Here is a 20,966-nt window from a genome sequence, read left to right on the forward strand (position 1 = left end):
CAAGTTCTCCCTCACTTCCTTCCATTCTTTAAAAACGCATTCTCCCTGCTTGAAGAACTAGTGCAGGCACCAGAGCACCATCAGCTCTGCCATCACGGTCATTATAGAATGAACTTGAAACCCATGTTGCTACCAGGCATTTTTTTTTAATCATTGGGAGACTTATTATAATTATTATTGGATGTTGTTTTTCATCTGGGTTTCTTTTTTGCTTGTCACATGAATTTCTTAACCATTGGTATGTACAGGACAACCCCTCGGACGCCCCTCCCTCTGATTAGCAGCGGCTGTCCTGGTGCTGTGACTGTGAGGGTGGCCCAGCGCAGAGGGTCCCGTTTCACTCTGCTTTGAAGAAGAGGGTCATGGCATATTCCATGTGCACTGGCCCCCTGCTCATGTGGGCCCGAATGCTTAGTACTCCACATTTTAAACAGGTGTAACGAAAAGGGAAGGATTATTTTTCCCTGTTCGAAAGCAAAAAATAGAGTGTATTGCTGCCCAAAAGAATATTTTTCAGTTTTGATTACACTGGCTGCTATTGCCAGAATATAACACATCACATTTTTTTCTTTAAATGTTAAATTCTACCTGATATTTGATACACAAATAATTTATCAGGTGTTCTCGTCTCCATTCAAACCCCACACAAATGTTTCATAAAAATTAATGCATTTTATAAGTGATTTTTTATAGGCACTTGGTGGGACTGTTGCTATAAGTCCTAGGCTAGTGCTGCTGGTCAAACTTAGCTTAGACTGAAACCAGAGGTCAGAACTGTCATAGAAACTTAAGAGGGCATCTTCTTGTTTTCTGTTTCCAGGTGTAAAAGCCAGGGGAGGATTGCCTTACTTTCGGGCAGAGCACACAGTCTGGCAGGCACAGGTCTGTAGTGTTTGGTCTGCTCAACATTTTTAAATAATTTGTGTTGGTTGGCAGCATTTAAATATGTAGAGATTACACCTAAAACAATATTGGAAATTGTCTTGTGGAAAAATTGCAGCTACACTGGGTTCCCATTCCCCAGTGGCAGCTGTGGCTGAAGCCAGACAGTGGCCGCCCTCCTTAGCTGGGGCCTGGCCTCAAGTTTGTCGTCACCTCTGGGTGGCTGTGCCCTTTGTCCCTGCAGGCATTGCGGTTTGCAGCTCCTTACCTTAGCACTGCAAAGGAAAAATAAGACAATTGGTATGTGAGACTAAATAGTATGTCGAGTATGTCTTTTTAATGATTAATTTTGAAACAAAAGGAAATATATATATAATTTTTTTGAAATCTGTATATAATTTATGAACTGCATATATATATAACCTCAGGACTATATGTTTATATTTCTGGAATATAAATAAATATTTTATATAAAGTAGTGCATATGTAAGTGCTGGAAGTTATAAACTTACGCAGCATTTCTGCTTTTTCGGGTGCCATGTGTCATAGAATCTTCACACTGAGGAACCCGGCAGCCCTGAGTTCTAGTCCAGCTCTCCCCTCCACTGTTAGGGCCTCGCCGCCAGACCCAGAGGCCGATGGTTTGTTCAGGGCCAGACAGTCAGTGGTACTGTTGGGACGGCATGCCTGTGGTCTGTTGGTTCGCCAGACAGAGGGGGGCACAGATGTGCAGCGCGGGGTAGCCGAGGAGGGAGCCGGCTTTAAAAGTGCATGTCCTTTCAATACTCTGATGGGTCGAAGCTTAAAGGCCACGTTTGCCTCTGCCCGGGCTCTGCGAGCGCGGTCCCGCTCACCCCGGCCTGCTCTGCGTGGACTCCAGCAGCCTGTCGCGGGCCCCGGGCCTCCCACCGCGGGCCCGGGGCTGAGCCGGCCTCTCAGACGGGCTGTTGTCACCGTTCTCCCCCAAACCTCCTCCGTTTTCCGCATGGTTGATGTTGGTCGTTACTGTCACGGGACAGAGCTGTCATGTTGGGTCTGTTTTTTCTTCCCGATTGCTCATATTCATTTCCAGGTTGTACTGCTTACGTCTTAGAAACTTCTGCCAAAGTCAGCATTTCCTCTTCACCCCGTGCTCCTGTGTTAGGTGAGGTCCCTGTCACCTCCTGGTGGGACAGCTACAGTAGACGCTCCCCTGTGCTCCTTCATTCCAGCTTAACCACAAGCCCAGTTCTTTGTCACCTTCATTGGTTTTTGACCTTGGCTGCACTTGGTCACGTTGGGATCTTAAGACTAACTGAGGCCCAGGCTCCCTGTCCAGAAGTGGATTTCCTTCCGTGAGGGGAAGGGTTCTGTGTAGGCCCTTCCAGAGCTTTCTAGAATTCTCTTGTGCGTCTGCAGAGTTTGACAGCCATTGCGTGCATGGCTCGTTCTCCATAAAACACCTCCGATGGGCCACTTAGCCCCTTCACTGTCGCTGTTTTCTGAATCAAGCCCTCACTCCTTCTGGGGCCGTGAGGCTTTCGTTGGACCCTGACCACTGCCTCCCGATGCGCTTACGTGCCGTCGGCTAGGAGAGCTCCCCCTCCTGAACTCAGACTCCCGGGACACTCCATGCCTTTGCCCCTGGGGTTCGCCCACTTGGTTCCCCCTTTCTGCTCTAGAGAAACAGACCTTACCCCTTCTCCAAGAGTGTGACCACCATGTGGACTCATCGCTCGCCGCGCCGCACGGGGCGTGTCCCTGTCCCTGTCCCTGTCCCTGCACACCTGACAGTCTTCCCTCCAGGTCAGAGCTGCCCGGGAAAGCTTCCTGCGACGACGATGTGTCACCGTCCGGTGTGTCAGCCATGTGTGAGCTACTCGCCATGTGGGGCTCCTGAGCACTAGAAATCTGACAACTGTGGAACTGGATTTTTAGTTTCATTTAATTTTAATTAAAATAGCCACATGTGATTTAATTAAAATGACTACTAATGACTACTGTTTTGGACAGCACAGACCTTGACTGTGAGCTCCTGAGGGCAGGGACTGAGTGTTACTCATCTCTACATGGATTCCGCGTGGTGCATAGTGGGGCTCACTGGCATTTGCTGAATGACCGAATGAATAAAGTAGGAGCTGTATCAAAAATAGCTCTCCTCGGTTCCCATACCTCTACACACAGGTGAAAGTCCTACGTAGGAGCAGAACACACGATCACATCTGACTCTCACAGAGATCTTACCCCGTTTTATAGATGAAATTATTGAGGACCAGAGAAGTTTAATGACTCAGCCAAGTCACAGTTATGCAAAAAAAGATTTGATTACACCTGTCAGTTACCTTTAATTACATTGTAAACAGCAAATTTCTTCCTATATTTTTAGTTCTGAGAATATGAACCCCGAAAAGAATGTCTGTGGCCCTACTTGTCATTTCACGTTTCCAGAGGTTGGCTTTTTCCCTTCGGTCACCGAAGTTACATCATTTCTTGAGTCGAGGTTGTCATTGGCTGAACCCTGGCTTTTTGTTTTAACGCCATTACTGAATCTACCAAAGGTGGGAGGTTGCAGGTATGACCCATGGCTGTTCTTTCTTTTCCACTGTTCTGAAGGCTGACTGCAAGCGCGGAGATGCTGGAAGTGGGACACGTGATGAGATTACTAAAGCTGAAGTTTAGCAGACCACAGGGCCAGGAAAGGGAGTGGCATTAAGGGTCATCTGAGGCCTTAATGTAAAATTGTCGTATAACCTGAAAGCTTTTTTCTTGTGCAGTTTAAATTAAGGTACTGTTAGAGGGGGGGTAATTGCATTTTTGGTGGGTAGTGAATTTCAATTCTTATTTGGAAGACGTCTATTGGATTAAGTCCTTGCAGCTCCCTTTTCTCTGCACTGTATTAGGAACAAGAAGGTGATTTTACTTCAAATTAAACCTCAGTCATTCACATGAATATCAGCTGTGATAACATCTTCCTTGTCTTCAGAGTTGCAAACAAATACCATGCAGATCCGACCTGCTTGGCCTCCCCTTGCTGATCCCTGTTAGTGGGAGGAGGAACTAAGGTGATTTACCAGAAGAGTTGATTTTATGAAGGAACCAAAGAATTGTTGTCATTAACTTTGTTTATTAGAATTCATCAACTTTACTTACTCAAGAAGATACATTAGTCTTACACTTGGATCTAATGTATGTCAATTTTATCTTAAATAAGTGAGGAACTGAGTAGATGTATTAAGCACTTTTAATAGAATGGGCGTACAGGTTACCGGGGGAAACCTTGATCAGAGCATGACAATGAGGTGGAATCATTGCTGGATTAGGACAAGCACTATATGCCAATGGAACAAATAACAGATAGATGTAAAGAGAGCTTAGAAAGTGATTCTGAGAGGATCTGGTGTTTATGCCTGAGCCGTGTGGGACAGGTGACTCCCTAGGAGAGGGCAGCGGGGTGGGCAGAGGCTGGCTCCGTGCGGTGTGCAGGGTGGGCAGGCGCTTCTGTTGACGGTGAAATGGAAGTGAGGGAACAGGCCGTGGCCAACATCAAGAAGGCCCTCTGAGTGCCTTTGGACATTTCAGCTAGGCTTTCTGGGCCGTAGGAAGCTAAGGACTTTTTAAGCAGAGGTGGGACTTTCATCTGGGAGGCAGGCAACATTTAAGCATCAACATCAGTTTTGAGATGCATCCCAGGGTCAAAAATATTAAGATGTGGTGAGGAAAGCTGTCTAGGAATTGAGAAAACTTAGTAAACTTACATTTTATGAGATCAGTTTGTCTTCTCTATGGGCATGTTTGAGACGAGCCAGAGTCCCAGGTGGAACACGGGAGAGAAGACAGTGTGGACCCCTGAGCACAGCCCGCGGGCCCGAATGAGAAGGCACTGAACACAGTGGCCTTGGCCGCAGAGGCGCAGTGCTGTGCCGAGGACCAGGGCGGTGTGGCAGGTGAGAGAGGAGGTCGGGAGTGTAGGCAACTCTTTCCAGAAGTTTGTGAAAGGGACATAGGACTAAGAGGCGAATTTGCTTATTTTGTTTGATAACAGAGATTAAAGTCTCATGAGAATCTTTTTTAAGCTTATTGAAAAAGTTTAAATTTCAGAATGTGAGATGCTTTCTAACAGCAAGTTTTTTAATCCTTATTTGAGGATATTTTTTCCATTGCTTTTCAGAGAGAGTGGAAGGCAGGGAGAGAGAGAAACACCGATGCGAGAGACACATCGACGGGTTGCCTCTCGCAAATGCCCTAACCGGGCCGAGGGCTGAGCCTGCAACCTAGGTGCGTGCCCTTGGCCGGGACTCAAATCCAGGACTCTAGTCTGCGGGCCGGCGCTCTGGCCACTGAGCAACTGGCCAGGGCAGTTCGAGGCTTTTTAGAAGTCGCAGAACAGGCACGTGGACGATTTCCATCAAAATGCGAAGGAGAGCGTGTTGAGCGAAGCGCTCGCCCCAGCGGTCTCTGAACACCTGGCTTCCTGGCAACTCCGGGGCCTAAGACCTCGCAAGAAACACAGGCACAGGAAGCGTGTCGCCCTCTCTTTTGGGTCCATGTGACTATCCTTTTTGTGAAAGTCCTCTCACCCCCTAATCTGTGTGCTTTCCTAATAGAACACACCTTTACAGCCGGGAGCCATGTTAATTTTCCGGCGTGTTTGGTTGTCCTGAGAAGTGGGAGGTGGGGAGGGAGTACTGCCTCTTTGCTTTATCCGGACGAGGTTTTTGCTACAGGCTTCTTGACATCTTCCCCCTTAGTCTGTCGTTAACTTATCTCTAACTGGAACCATTTTGTGCATTAGCTCTGTTCTGATTACCTCTCAAGATGGTCAGATGTACAGGGACCACGTGACGGGAGGCAGCCCAGCCAGCCTCTCCCGTGCACAGCGGCCCGCCTCTAGCTAGCAGGAAAGTTTATTTGCTTTTTCTGAGGATGTGCTAAGTGATTCTGCAGTTGGAGTGGTATGGCCTTCTAGCACTTAGGGCTGCATTTATTAAATAAATTTGTTCTCCTACTCAAGTGTTAAGTATGTATTATGAAACCTCAAAGCCAATTTCGGTGATTGCAATGTGCAAATATTTTTAAAATTATGTAATTAAATAGGACTTGGCCTGCAAGGTCCACCAAAGTAATTTATTAATTGAATCGTTTGATTTAATTGTGTGTTATTTTTGTTTGTTCCGGGCAGTGGGAGCATCTCCCGCAGAGAGGGGCCTCTCCTGAGCCTGCCACCAGAGTGCAGAGGTCTCTCCCAGAACCCTCAGCACCGATTAAATGTTAACCAGGAGGAGTGGACACGTTCCTTCTCTCCCCAAACTCTGCTTTCATGTCTGACTCTTGATTTTTAAAGGAAAAAGAAAAAATTCTTGCTGGGTATAATTATTTGTAATTCATTCCTTTTATCACTACATTATTTAAAAATGAATCGCTCTTTCCTTTTTAACTGTGCCAGTGTTCAGGGTTATATAAAGTGTGTGCGTGGAAAGAGCAGCGCCTGTAATTCCGAGTGAGCGACGTCGGGCCGTGGCTAAAGCCGCGCCATATCTGTTTCCTTGAAATGTCACTTTAAAGGTATTGTGGTTTCGGAGCAGCAGCTGTGACTGAAAAGTATGTAAACTAAGCTGTTCTTGCTCATATCATTTTTATATTCTTATGTCAGACCAGAAGGCTGCTTTAAATTTATTTTTCATTGTGTATTAGTTCTAGAGCCTGGTTTTTTTCCTTCCTTGGGAACATATGTTCTTTGGGATGTGTGATACTCAAGCGCTTAAGAAAATAACAATTGTAGGTAAAATAACAATTTCAGTGAAATAGTTTCTTCTTTGAGTATTATATTTAGGAGAAGATTAATTTAAAAAATTAACTCTCACATAGGAGAATTTGGGGGCCCAGCATCTGTGTTTTAGGAAAGGAAATAATTTAGGCACACTGTACTAAGTCACGGGAAAGGCAGTAACGTTTAGAAGCCCAAATTGCTTTCCCAAAAGGAAAATATTTTTTGTTACTATTAAATATAGTTTATATTGCTACTTTAGAACTTTTTTTTTCCAGTGGGGCCATTTGCTTAAATTCTTAGTTAATATTTCTATATAGAAACGTCTTTGTCTCCAGAGCTGGCCTTTGCAAATTCCCATTTAATATGCGGTCGTGGACAAGTATTTATTCAGACCATGTGGTACCCACACCTGATCAAGTGACGGCAGGCGTCATGTCAGCCAGCAGATTTTGAGTGACTTTTGAGTAACGGTGGCATAGAAGAGACAGAGGGTGGAGGAAATGATAGTGGGGACGCGTTTCCTTTCCTCTACTTCAGTGTGTATCATGCCTGACTCTGCTGTAGAAATTTGGAACGCTGGATAGAGAAATATTTCTTTTCCTAAAGAGTTATAAAAGTGGAGTAGAAAGTATGAGCTATTAGAAATTTCCATGGTAAATATAATTGGATTGCATGTGTTGGTAATTTCCCTTTGAGCTCAGGCTTTCGCTTTGAGAGTTGTTTCACATGATGTATTTCTTTCCAGCTTTTGAAAACAAATGTAACCCCAGGAATTTGCCCTAAGATTCCACTGATTTGCCTCATGAGTGTCGGCCTATAATAGATGGCCCCCGCGAGGGAAGTGACTTGAGGAGGAGGGTGGCCCTCGTGGGTCATTATTCTGCTTGTCACAGCCCTCCTGTCTCTCTCTGTGCCCCAGGTTGTGGCTTTCTCCACAGCATAAACTGGCCAGTGGTCTTTGCATAATGGCCTTGGAAAAGGACCTCTTAGAGCGTCTGGGGTCATGGTCAAAGTAGCTAAGGGGTACAGCTCAGCATTGGCCATCCGGGATGGACACTGGCGGTCCTGCTGTACCTTTGAGGGTTCTGGGAAGTTCAGGGTAGTGGCCCAGCGTGTACTCAGATGGCTTGGGAGCAAAGGCATTTGCCGACCAGTACACAAGTATATCAGTCCTAACAATTCAGTCAGGCAACCACCATGTACCAGTTGACATCGTCGCTGAGTGTCAGTTCTCATCCCCACAAGGAGCCTGAGGCCTGGAGAGTGGAAGGAGCTTACAAATCCCAGCTCGCTCACCAGTGGCTCCAGGGATAGAGACAGTCTCCTGCCTCCGAGGGGAGTGTTCTCTCCACCTCACTTTACTCTCTCTTAACTAAAGTGTCCACTCCTTGTCCACTCACTTCAAACTGGAGTTGATTAAAAGGAATGCTCTTAAAAACAAAACTGAGAGGAAGAAACACGATACCTGGAGTGGGGACGGGATGACTTAAGAGAAGGGTAGCTCCTGTGGGCTCCAGCTTCAGAGGACACGGCCGATGTTTCCAGCCACCACATTTCCTAGCCATTGCTCTTCTGCGCCTGTCGGGAGTCAGAGACCCTTGTGCCTGCCTTTGTCCACCCCCTGGGTGGCCCCAGTCACCACCCAGTCCATTCCCGGGAGGGGCTGGCTGGACTGGACCCCTCAGATGTATCTTTCAGCTCTAAAAGTGTTTGTTCTCACTCATCCGAGATCTTTCCCATCTCAGCCTCACTCCCACCACTTAAAAGTCTGGGTCGCACAGTCAGTGCAGAAGAAATCTAAATTGTGATTGTGAAGACACAATGCGTCTCACTTGATCCCCAATCTGTTTTGGGGGGAAATCCTTGTCTTTTGTAACTGATAAAACTTGGTCTAGGAATTTCCGGTAAAACAAATCTACCACTTCCTGTTCTGAAGGGGGTTTGCGTCTTTCTGTTATTATTAGGGTTGATACATTGTTTCTGTCGGGGACAAAGCTACAGGTGCGAGTAGGTGCTGCTTCTCCCCACCCTGCTGAAGACGCTCATGGAGACTGCATGGCGTGGAAAGTGCCTTCGCAGTGAAATAGAAGCTGGTTCGTGTAAAGAGACTTGTTTCTATATGGAAAATCTGAGCCCTTTTTTCCATGGACCAGGTGTGGATTAGTTCACTGAACTTTCACCCAGCCGCGTTCCCGCTTGTAACTCTTCTGAGGCGTAGTTCAGCCAAGTCAAAGAAACATGTTATTAAAGGTGAGCTAAAAGGCATTTAAAAAAATAAACAAGCTGTTAAAGATCCTAAATCAGTAACAGAATCTGTATGCACAGACTTGGAACTATAAGAAACCGTGTCGGAATACCTGGGGCTCCAGGCTGATGCCCCCACCTTCTTAGAACATCTCCCCAAAGTCCTTTTGGTCGTTCGCGGGCAGGCCCTGATGCCAAGCTTGCGTTGTAGCTCTTGTACAGGTAATGACTTTCCCTCCGCTGACCTAGGGGAGGCCCCAACCCTAAACCTATGATTCTTCAGCTAATATTGAGGGGAAATCAGTGCTTTGATTTTGTTTTAGACTCTGTTCGTGAGAAGTTGACAGTCTGGGGCACGTCTGTCTCTCCTTCCTCCCAGCCTGTCCCTCGGGGCCAGGGAGTGTGTGGTGTGGGAAGGCGGCCGCCAGGCCTGGGCAGGGCAGGGCCGCCTCCGCCACTCGCTCTGGTTGGACACCAGCATGGGCATATCTCCAGCACTCACCACGCCAGGCACTTTTCTCCGCGCTTTTTGGTGGTAAGGCGTCTATTCCTCAAAAGTGCACTGTGCACCACGATGAATCCATGTTATGGATGAGCACACGGGGAGGAACAAAGATACTCACCCTGCACACCCTCAGCCTTGCTTCCCTCCCCGCTTTTCTCCCTAATTTAAAAACACTTTTTTGGTTTTTACTTTGTAGCCTGTTCCCAGCTACGCCCTGGGTGTCAATCACTTGCGCTGTTACAGCTTCTCCCTGCATTAGCTTAAACTTTCACTGTGATCCAGGAAAGGCATTTCCCACTTTTAAAGTAGTTCCAGAAAGCAGGGGCAAGGAAGAGGGAGGTGTTTTCAGGGTGGGTCATGTTGGCCTGCCCTTCCTGGGATAAAAGGTTCCTTCCCAGGGGACCTGGAAGCCCCAGTTGTCCATCGGGGACACTTCACAGAAGAGAATTGCCCCCACCTGCCGCCCCATCCCCGCTGCTTTTCCTGACCAGAGAGGGAGGAGCTCAGGCAGAGCTTCGTCTAGGGCACCACATGCTGAGCTTGTCCAAGTCATCTGCCACTTCAGCCGTTCTTGTCTTCAGCTTTAACCTGCTGAATTGGGGAGGTGGCAGCATCTGCAAACAGCCATGCCAGGCTCCTACCAAGGTGCCCTTCTTTATCAGGTTCTGGGGCTTTCAGCAGAACGCTGCTGTCCTGAGGATTAGAGGTTCCCTGGCAGCATTATTAGCATAGTGTCCTGTAAGTATCAGGAACCTTCCCAGCCAAGGAGCCCAGAGGGTGGGTCCCACCTGTTTGTATATTATAGTGGTGTTTCCAGTGCAAGCAAGGGAGGTGCTGAGCTTCGGGAAAGCCCGGAGATGGGTCAGAGTTGATTGTGGAAGGGAGCTGGGATCTGCAAATGTCAGGGAATTCAGGAAGAGAGGCATGGGAAAGGAAACGGGGGGAAAAGGTGCCAGGAAAAATTGTGTCATCGTTTGTCTTTTCTCTGGTGGCCAAAAGGTAAGTTTCTACTCCCGGGTCACTTGCAAGCACTGTGGGCACATAGCTGCCAAGTTTTGCAGTTTAAGGACTAATAAAGCTGGGATGTGGTGAACACTGGGAGACCGCTATTTTCAGGGAAGGACTGTTGGGAGGTCTTCCCAGCTATGCTGACTCTGTGAATGGTCTCATTCTCAACTGCCTTTCTCCCCGGCTTGGTGTGCCCAGGGAAATTTAACATGGAGCCACATGGAGTCCTTTCTGTGTGCATCTGGAGTGGTAGCCACTGTACACATACCAGTGGGCGAGAGGGGCTGGACTTCAGCCTCCATGCTGGTTAGGCCTATTCTTTCCATATATAGTTACTGAACAGCTACCACGTGTAGCTCCTGTTCTATACTGGGATACAGCATGCACCGCAGATAAAGTTCTTGCCTTCATTGAGTTTATATTCTGATACCTTGTCCCAGACTGAACTGCACATAGTCAAATTAATATGACTGGTCTCATCTGTTGCCTAAACTTTCCCAGAGAAACCAACAAAATCAGTTTAGCTTCGGGTCGGAGCTGCCAGGAGCCAGATGTGGCCGTGGGAAGGATATCTGAGAGCAGTCATCTGGCCCCAGCTGTACTAACCTAGGCTGGTAGGCAGCCATGAGCTGTGTCTGCCAGACACTAGTACAGGCTTAAACAATTAGCGGAATCCCTCACCCGATGGCAGCATTCACTGTGTGTGTCCCAGGATTACTGCTGCTGTCCAGACCAGAAGCCTCTGTGGTCTGGGCAGAAACACCCAGAGAGGAACCGAAAATCAGCTCCTTGAGAATCTAGGCAAGGCCTTCTTACCCTGGCACATGGAGAGGGATGCAAGGGATGTGGAAACCGTTGTCAGCAAGAAAGCAGAAGTATACCAGACGTGTGTGAAGTCGTCACCCCCTATACACACACACCACCTTGCAAGTCTGGATTCCCACTTGAGCCCGCTGGCCTGACACAGAACCCTGCCTCTAGCTGTCCCTGTAGAAAAGCAGAGCACAGTGCTGGCCCGTTTTATCCAAACAGAGATTTCCATTAAAAGCCGTAATTCCCACCTTTGAAAGCAATTGTATACCTGCGGACATGCCATAAGTTTTCAAATATCCATCTGCCTTCCCAAGTAAGTATATAAATAAATAAAACGTGTGTGGACAATTTTTTATAGACTGTAGAGTTTCTGGTTGAATGTACCAGGCAGGCTCTGATAGCATGTGGGAAATAATGTTCGGATCATCCATTGTCCGGCAAGGTCCTGATGCCACAGTAGTTGCTCAGTGAATGTTTGTGGAATGAGCCGAGGAAGAAAAAGTCCCTGCAGACACGCAGGGATTTTCAAGGATGGTGATTCACAATGAGTGCAGTTATTTCAAATAATAAGTGGGGGAAACAATCCACAATTTAGAGCACGCAGGTGGAATAATTTTAGGCTTTTCAGGTGTCCACATCTAGTTTCTGGCTATAACAGACAACAGCAGAAAACGGTGGAGAATAAGGTTTTGAAGGAGGTTTCTCTTGAGCCTAAGCAGATACATGTGGGAACATCTTATCACAGTGAGGCTCTTATAGGGTTTTTAAAAAAGTCCCATTCGGAATGAGTAACAGCAACAACAAAGTCGTTGAAGTGGAGAGAAAAAATTAAGATACCAGTTTATGTGTAAAAATCAACTTTTGCATTCTAAGTGCATTGTGTAAATTTGTCGTGCAGGAAACATAAGTGAAGCCATTTGGTTTGGTGGCACTGGTGTGGGCTGGCCAAGGGGGTGGGGGATAACGTGGAGGCACTGATACGGTCTGAGGACAGCCAGATGGCTGCAGTGCGCATCTTTTGTGCTCTTGTTTGCTTCTTAAAGCAGTTGCAGAATTTTGCCCTTGGCGATATTTTCTTCGCGCTTGTATGTTCTGCTGCGGATTTACTTTTGTCAGAGTACTTTGAAAGAAAAGCCTTGCTCTAAAATTTATTTTTTACTTAAGTTATAAACTTGTGAAGTCAACAGTGTGTTCATAAAAATATTTTTTAAATGTTAAGCATGTTAGTAAATGGCGGGAGGATCAGCTTTTCTTTTTTCTTAGCACAGCGATTTCGATCATATTCTACGTCAGTTCACGGAAAGATTTTTGCAATATTATGAATGTGGAATTGATGATGGATGGGTGGATAGAGATAGACAAAACAGATACACTGTTATTCCAATAGTAATGAAGCTTATTTGATGAGAGATTGTAAGTTTTTCTATTACTTATAGGCGACTCTCAGGCTGTGGTTTCCCCATTGTGTTTTACCAGCACATTTGACTTGGTGATATTTAAATTAAGTGAGAGTGCTTTTGGGTAGGTTGGTGGGGTGTTTGCCTGCGTGTTTGGTTGGCATTTATTAGAACTGTTTATTATACCACCTTTGAAATTTATATTTATTTCCTACTAAAAGCAAATTACATTTTGTAATCACCGTGGCAAGAGATATTTAAGATGTTCTAACTGCTTATAAGGATGATATTTTATCACAGAATGCTTCTGATAGGAATTGCTTCGGAGCTCTTTTTCCCCATTGATAGAATGCTTCAGAATAATTTAACGTCCTTTTCGCAGCCCCAGTCTCTCCGTCCCCGTCTCCTCCCCCTCCCCAAGCACGAGAAGGGCCCAAACGCAGAGTCCTTGGGCAACGGCCTCTTTCCCACTTGCACAGATTTCCAGTTTTCCTTGGAACCCGCGGTCCCCGATGAGAAAACAGGAAGCTCACAGCCCTAACCTTACTGAGATCTCTGCCGGTTTAGTCACACGTCTGAGGCAACCCTTCCAATAATGGAGCCATTGTGCGCATCCTCTCTGATCAGCTCTTGAAATGTTTTAGTAAGTCTATCTTACAACATTATAGGAAGATAATCAGCAGACTTAGAAGGTCCCCATCTGGACTGAAGAGTTCTTTTACTGAAAGATGTTTTGCCTTTTTGAGATAGCTCTCGCGTTTCATCATCTGTTCTGCCGAGATGAAGTGCATAGGAAAAGTCAGTGACTCTGAATCCATCTGTTGTTATTATTTTCCACTGATAATTGGCTTGAACAATGAAATGTCTGTGTCTGCAGCCTTTGAAACTGTACACCCTGTTTATTTTCTGGAGGTCTCACTGCAACTACCCCCCCTTCCTGCTCCCGAGCTGACAGTGAGTGGTGCTTGTGCGAGGGGAGCATCTTTGACTGTGCAGCAGCCTCTGAAGCTTGCATAGGGATTTTATGTCAGTCCCATGTCTGCGCTGTTTGCTCCAGTATCCAGCACTCTTGTAGCAGGAGCTTAGCTGGACCACAATGCATGGATCCCTTACCTGCATTGTCGTCTTCATTTCACTGTCCTCATTAAAATATTAATTTAGAGTACAGTATCTAATACCTATGGAATTAGATACCACATATAATTGTATAATATATTCGGTTGCATCCAGGTTTGCACAATCCAGAGCATTAATATTGGATTCCACTAACAGCACTTACATTAGCCTGCTCAACCAGTATGCGGTGTAGATGAGCTGGGAAGCCTAACTACCTGCCAGACCTGCCAAAACAGTCATTAGAAGCTCCGTTGGGATGGACAGAGGCTTTTTTGCAGTGATATACTGATTAAACTTGGTTCTATGGTTTATTTGCATCAAGGTTAGATCACTGTCGTCTATGAAAGTGGGTTATCTAACACCTTATTTGGAAGGCCATTTCAAGACAAAGTAGTGAACAGAATAGGTTTCTTTAGTTTCTGTGGGAACCTCTCTTAGAGAACCTGTGTTTGATTCTTTGGGGCTTTAAGAATCTTTTAATTTTCTTTCTCTTGTCTTCATGTTATGCCATGATATATGTTTGAAATGGGTTTTTTGTTTGTAATTTTTTTAAAAACTTTTCAGTAATATCCTTTTGCTTTTGAGGCAGATTGATGTAGCCAGAGAGCGGTATTATATTAATACAGTAAAACTTGCTTTTGAATAGAAAGCCACCCTATCTCCCTTGGCTAGCAGAGTCAAGGTGCGTTCCCTGAGACTCTGGACGACCCTACCCCTTTCCAGTCCAGGTAACAGTGTAGACACACATTCCCTGGAGCCGTGGTGCTGGGTTTGCCCCAAGGTCTGTCGCACCAGCCAGAACCAGCTGAACATCACCTTATTTACGTCTCGATCGAAATCACTCAAACTGCCAAAAGTTATTAAGTTACTAGGACCACTGCGTAGCTGGAGCCTACAGCCGAGGTCAGGATGCCTGTGGGCTGACTCCATCCACTGCGAGGAGCCAGTCGTGAATTCCTAGTACCTAATCTCCTCGGTTCTAAGGACAGATTATGTTGAGGTATGGCATATTTTCTGCCGAAATGGAGAAAATTGTTAACTGTAATTATGTTATTTAATTGAAATTATAAGTGGTTAGACCACGCAGCTAAAAGCATCCTTTCTAATATACGGGTAATGCTTTTAACTGAGTGGCCAGGGACTGATGGCGTTTGAAAGGCAGGCATTTGGGATGTGTTTTTGAGCAACTCACAGTGTTTTCCTTAAATCATTAGTGAACTAAGGAGTGTAAAATAGCATTTTTTGGTTTATTCTCTTTAATTAGATATGTGAATATTATATGTGTGAGTATATATACACACATATATGCATTACATAAGTGTGTCTGTCTTTATTTTATATATGTATGTTTTTATACAGATATAAAGTAGGTCTTTCTATAGACTCACAAGGATCCGTTTGTAATGTATCAAAGCAGAGAAACAAGACATATACATCTGAATTAAACTGTGGCTGAAAAACGTGATTGTTTAAAACCTCAGCGAGCATTAGGTTCAGGTGCAGCTCCTGCAAGCAGCCCTGGTGCGGGGAGCCCAGTTCTTTTCGGAGTAGCTGCAGACACAGCAGCAGCACCATACCCGCCCGTACCCCTCCCCGGGAGTCAGTTCTTAACTACTGATGAATGCAGTTCATTTTAATTGTTATTATAGCAACATAACATGTAACTGTCTCCTGTTGGGTCCTGGTCCCTTGGAACAGGCAGTGCCTCCAGTCGGAGGGGACAGGTAGAAGGCGCAGCGGGCGCCTGGCTGAGCCAGTTATTCATTTGCTGAGTGTTTGTGTTTATGCAAAGGGCCTCTTCCTGCAGATTGAACCTAGAGCGAGGCAGTGGCTTTTGTTTAGTCCTCATACCTCCAGTCCCGCCTCACCCTGCCGCCGGCCCCAGCCCCGGGCCGAGCCCCGAGCCCCGAGCCCCGGCCCCGAGCCCCGGCCCCGGCCCGACCCGAGCCCGTGGCTTAAGCGCCTGGAGCTTCTCCCTCACAACTTTCTTCCCTTGTGTGGAAATTGCCTCTGGGGCCCCAAAGCTTCCCTTCCTCACCATGAGCGGGTAAGTGTGTGGGAAGCCAGGCTGATACTTTTGTTTCCTTTTATAAATGTTGAGAGGCTACTTTGCTGCTCCCCTGGGCGCCTCCTGCAGAGTCCTGGTTCCTGGCTGTTGTCACTTGCTGGCCCTTGAAATGGACCAGCACAGGTGCCTTCAGGAAACGGGGCTGAGCGCTGGACTGGCGGGGAGGGGCTCGGGGAACTGGGGGGAGAGAGAACAGCTTTATTATTCTTTGTCCTAACAAATCCTGTTCTGTAACCGTCCTGGAGATAATGCTGCCATTGTTTGCTAACGGGCTTCGAACAGTGTGCGGGGCGAGCGGCGAGGAGGCAGGGCCGCGGCTGGGTCGGGCCGGCAGCCCTGCGCCGGCGGCTCCGGGCGCACCGGGAGCGGGCTCCTCCTGGTATGCGCGGCGCGGCGCGGCGTCTGCAGGCAGGGAAACCCGATCTGGCGGCCGCACGACAGCCGCCTGGCCCGGCGTGGAGGGGACGTCCACCCGGGCTCGGCAGCACAGTGGCACCCCGGTTAACTGTTCGAGCTAGGAATTGGAATCTTGAGCTATTTGTTTTACTGGGTGTTGCTATTTATTTTTTATTTTTTGTTCCTGTGCTTTCTTTAGAAATCACCATATTCAGGGGCTAATCCAGTGGTTGTTTTTTTTTAACTGAGTTAAAAAAGACTCAGAAATTTATGCACTGTGCACTTGGATCATGCTGGGGTATGAGGGTGGAATTCTGGTTCCTTTTAGAGTGTTGTAATTTCAAAAATGAATTGCCACAATGAAGAAAGACACGCCGTGCAAGGGAGAAATGTCCTCTGTAAAGATATTTCAGGGACTAGGAATTGTGTCCAGGGTCTAAAAGGAGGAGTTTTTATGACCAGTGAAACTGTTGCCTCGGTTCGAGTTACTCTTTTCAACAGAAGAGTGTGCTGTTCCCCCGCAGGTTGGAACTGTAAGAATTTAAATAAAATTTTATCAACCTTATTAAAATATGTAGGGACTTGGGTCTTCTTGGGTACAAATCACTTTAAAGACTTAGAAACATTTATTAACAGTGAGGCTGCTGAAGGTTTTTAATAATAAAATTACAAATACCCTATCTAATTGTAAGTATATGATTTTTATACTCAGCTTTGAAGGGGAAAATACTTTTTTAAGAGGAAAAGTAACTCCGTCAGAGCACCTTCTGTGATTAGCGCTATTGTATTCTTAAATTTTGATTGATAGAGATAATAGTTTTCACTTAAAAATACAGACAGGTACTTTAACTTTCCATGACAATAGCGATTTGCATTTCTTTTATCTTTTTGTTTAAGGTTTGTGGGGGTTGGGATGGATGTGATTATTAACTCTTATTGCTCACTAAAGGTAAATTTAAAACACAGGCTTTGTTAGCGCTTCAAAGAGAAAACAGCCAATATTGTTTTTAGGCTTCAACATTTAAAGGCTGTTAAAGGATACTATAAAATATTTTCACATGGCCATGCCCAGGGTTTTGCATTCTGTGCGGAAAGAGAGTGGTTTTTTCTGAATGGCGTGTGGGCCGTGTGGACGTGCTGGGGGGCTGCCAGCTTGGGAGATGGCTGCGAGCCTCCTCGGGGCGGCCTGTGCCACGTGGCTCACCTACAGGGTTTTAGGTTTTCTTACTAGGTGGACCCCAAAGCTAGGTCCTATGATTTGCGAGGGCCCATCCCCGCGGGTGAGGCGAAAGGCGGGCAGACGTTCTCGCAGCGGTCGGGGGGGACGGTGGGGGACGGTGGGTCCAGAGCGCCAGGCTCCCTGATAGTGAGAAATCCCAGGGTCCTGCCTGGGAACCGGCGGCGGCGAGGCCGGGCTGAGGGCGGGGGCCAGACCTGCACGGTCCCCCGCCGCGTCTCCGCTCCCGTCCCCCTCCCTCCTCCCGCTCCCTCCTTTGTTCCCCGTTTCTCTTCCTTTGCTTTTTTCTTTCTTTTTCCTTTTTATGTTTGTAAACCTGACTCAAAATGTAGCCAATTTCCAAGTTATTAGAAGCAGAGAAAAAACACTTTGGGATTGATTTCTGAGAGGATTTTCTTGTCTTGAGTACAGAAAATGAAGTGACCCCTGTAGTATAACTTTTCAGCTAGTCCAGTGTGTGTGGATACACTTCTGTTTTTCCGAGAAATCTTTGATAAGCAAGACATAAAAGCCCACGCGTTAAGATTCACCGAAGAGACTGCAGCCTCTTGGAAGTTGGCCCATTCAGATCTCCTGCTTTCTCTAACGAAGGGTCTGACGTTGGATCGGAGTATTTGGAAGTATGGGAAGTTTGAACCATGCTTCTGGGCGTCAGGAAAAGGAACCACTAAATCCCCCAGCCAGACAGGAGCCACCGGCCTGCCCCTGTCCTCCTGGGCCAGGAGCTCGCTGTGACCATCCTCGCATCCCCGGTGACAGGGCACACAGTAGGTTCTCAGCCAGCATTGGTTGGACTGACGGTTGAGATGACATGTTGGCCATCCTTCAGTCACTTTTGTACAGTTGTGTAAAATGAAATATAGTGCAGAAACCCTGATGCAAATCATGCCTTGAGCTGCCATCAAAGAAAGGGGGGAGATACTTTTAATGGGAAAATAGAGTATATGTTCATTTGTCATCGTGTGAGATGACATCACACCTTCACATTTACCTGCAGCTTGGTTCCAGGTGGGTCATGCCCCTTAGCGCTGTGTATAATTTGTCACACAGATTAAATTAGGGGCCAGTGTACCCATGGAACATGTGACACTGAAGACTGTGCTGACCTCCGAGGCTGCAGAGCCCAGTTTCCAGTGGGGGAGGGACTGGGAAGGTGGAGGTGGAAGTCACATCACCTTTCCTTACCAGGGCTTCTGCTCTCACTGGTGTCTCGGTCAAGGTCCTTGGGTCATCACATAGCTTCGGGTCAGTAACACTGTTGCAAACAGCAATTCTGGTGTCCACCGGATCTGAAGTGTAGAGAAAACAGAGGAGAATAAGTGGTTTCTGTGAACCATACCCATGGCTCACTCTTAAAACCTAAAACCAACAGGTAACTGAAGTAAAAGAGGAAAAGGGAAAAAATAGAATTAATATGCTGGCTGCATTTTTTTAAAAAAAGACAAGTGGGCTGGAGGCGAATATTTTTCTTTCATATATATATACATATGAAAGAAAAATATTATATATATTTAACCTAAAATATATATATATTTAACCTAAAAGCTTCACATGATCATTTAATTTGAGTTTTAGCAATCATGCTGCCAGTAAGCATTCAGGTAAATAGTTGATAGATTTGATAGATTTGCTGTTTAAAAAATAGCAAATACAGTTTTGGAAAGAAAAGTTTTATACTCTGGAAGAAAATGAAATGCAGACTTTCTTCTGGTTGCTGATTTCTGATTCTTCTAGGCCCCAGAACTGTGCCCTTAATCGTCTTGTCTGTTCTATGGACGCATTTCACTTAATTTAGCATGATGCCAAACAGCTGTTGAACTATTAATCTTTTCTCAGCAAAGCTCAAAATATATCTTTTAGATTATTTTGCTAATATATACTAAAAGCTAAAATCAACAGAAGTAAATTAATGAGTGGTCAAATATGAGTGTGTTAAAATTTATGGAACTTCAAAATCATGGAAAAGATGGCTTGAATGCCACTGCCAGTTTTTATGTATAAGTAAAAAGTAAATGTAGCCAATTTTGTATTGCTTTAGTAATTATAAGTTGGAAGATTAAACGTATAAACTGTTGTTTTAACCCCCCCTCCCCCGCAGGGAAAAATTTCACTTGTCCACTTACCTGCCAATGCCAGGTTGTGTCGCAAGTAGAGAAACGGGGCCAGTACCTACCTGAAAATGTTCTGCAGGTTTGAACATAGCACTAGAGATAACTTTGTTCAATGTAGGCATTTTCAGCAGTTTTAAAAAATTAAATGGTAATAAGGTCCAGTTGTTGGCCAGGCCTATGTGAGAGCAATCTCAGCTGCACTGCACAGTGTGATATTATAGGTCTGACCCCAAAGACACAGAATGGATGCAACCCAGTAGACAAGCTTGAAAACTGGTTCACAGGGGTCTCACTAGAGGGCATTTCAGATAAAAGGAGGGAGGCAGGGAGGCCTTGCCTGAATTGAGTAGAGTTTGCCAGGGTTCACTTACTTCCCATCTGAGACTGGGCGAGGGGTGGAGGTGGGCACTGTGAGATCAACACTGTGCCTCCTACCTGACCAGCTCTTCTGATTTGCGCACATTGGGCTGCTCTGCAGACCTTGCGTTACCTGGAGGACCCGACTGCCACTCTCTCTGTCCCTGTTACCATTTGCCCTCCGACAGAGTTCTCACCACTGGAGAAACCTATCCTGGGGACACACATCAGCAGGAAAGTGCAGACTGTCATTTTCTGTTTGAATTGTTTTGTGTAAAAACAAAAAGGTTTTGGGCAGGTTGCAAAATAGTAATTTTAAGTCCCGGAGCTAGGGTTTTCCCCCACCCAAATGGTGAGCATTTATGGTGAAAACCTCCAATTTCCTCTTAGAGTAAACATGAAAATTATGATTTCACTCAGAGGCTGCATTTCTTTCCAATCTTAATGGCAAGAATCTGCACACACTTGCTTGTGGAAATGTCATAAATTGGCCTTGGATCAATTCCTCAAAGATAGTACACACCAAAGTGCCACTCTCAGATTTCTAGCCCCAGTGAAATGAGATTTAACTCTTCTCAGTGATGTTTGCCTTTCCACATTAAGGGCCGCAGCAGAGGATAAGCAGGGATACATTCTGCATAAAATTTAAGCCACTTCATTACATATTTTTCTGAAGAGTGAACAAAGGGTATTAACATTTCAGTAGAATGATGATATAATTTCACCATTTTAAAAAATTAGATGAGCATTTGGTCAATTGATTTGGAATGGATCCTGTACCCCATTGCTAACTTAATCTAAATTAATAAACAAATGTTTTTCTTTTCACTTGTGCCATATGTTGATCCCAGCTCCGTGGGCAGAAAGGGGCAGCCTGAGAGGTGTCCTAAAGGGTTGCGTGCTGTTCTGCAGAAGGGGGGTGACATTCAGGGGTGGATGTGGGAGAAAGCGGTCATCCTTCCTTTGTGTTTTAGGAAACTTGATTTCAGTTGTTTACTTCATCTGACACAAGCCATTTTTATTTAATTTAATCTGGTAGATAAGTGGAAAACATTCTGAGAAGAACTTTCATCAGCCGCTGAAGCG

At 45.9% G+C, this 20,966-nt stretch overlaps 1 protein-coding gene across 7 annotated transcripts in view; it reads left to right on the forward strand.

Annotated features, from left to right (window-relative positions):
• The window catches only part of FOXP1 (forkhead box P1), a 540,979-nt gene that overhangs the window by 225,437 nt on the left and 294,576 nt on the right, over window positions 1-20,966 (forward strand). The gene's annotated exons all lie outside the window — the stretch shown is intronic.

The sequence above is a fragment of the Miniopterus schreibersii genome (assembly GCF_964146895.1).
Source record: "Miniopterus schreibersii genome assembly, chromosome: 15".
Taxonomy (NCBI): Eukaryota; Metazoa; Chordata; class Mammalia; order Chiroptera; family Miniopteridae; genus Miniopterus; species Miniopterus schreibersii.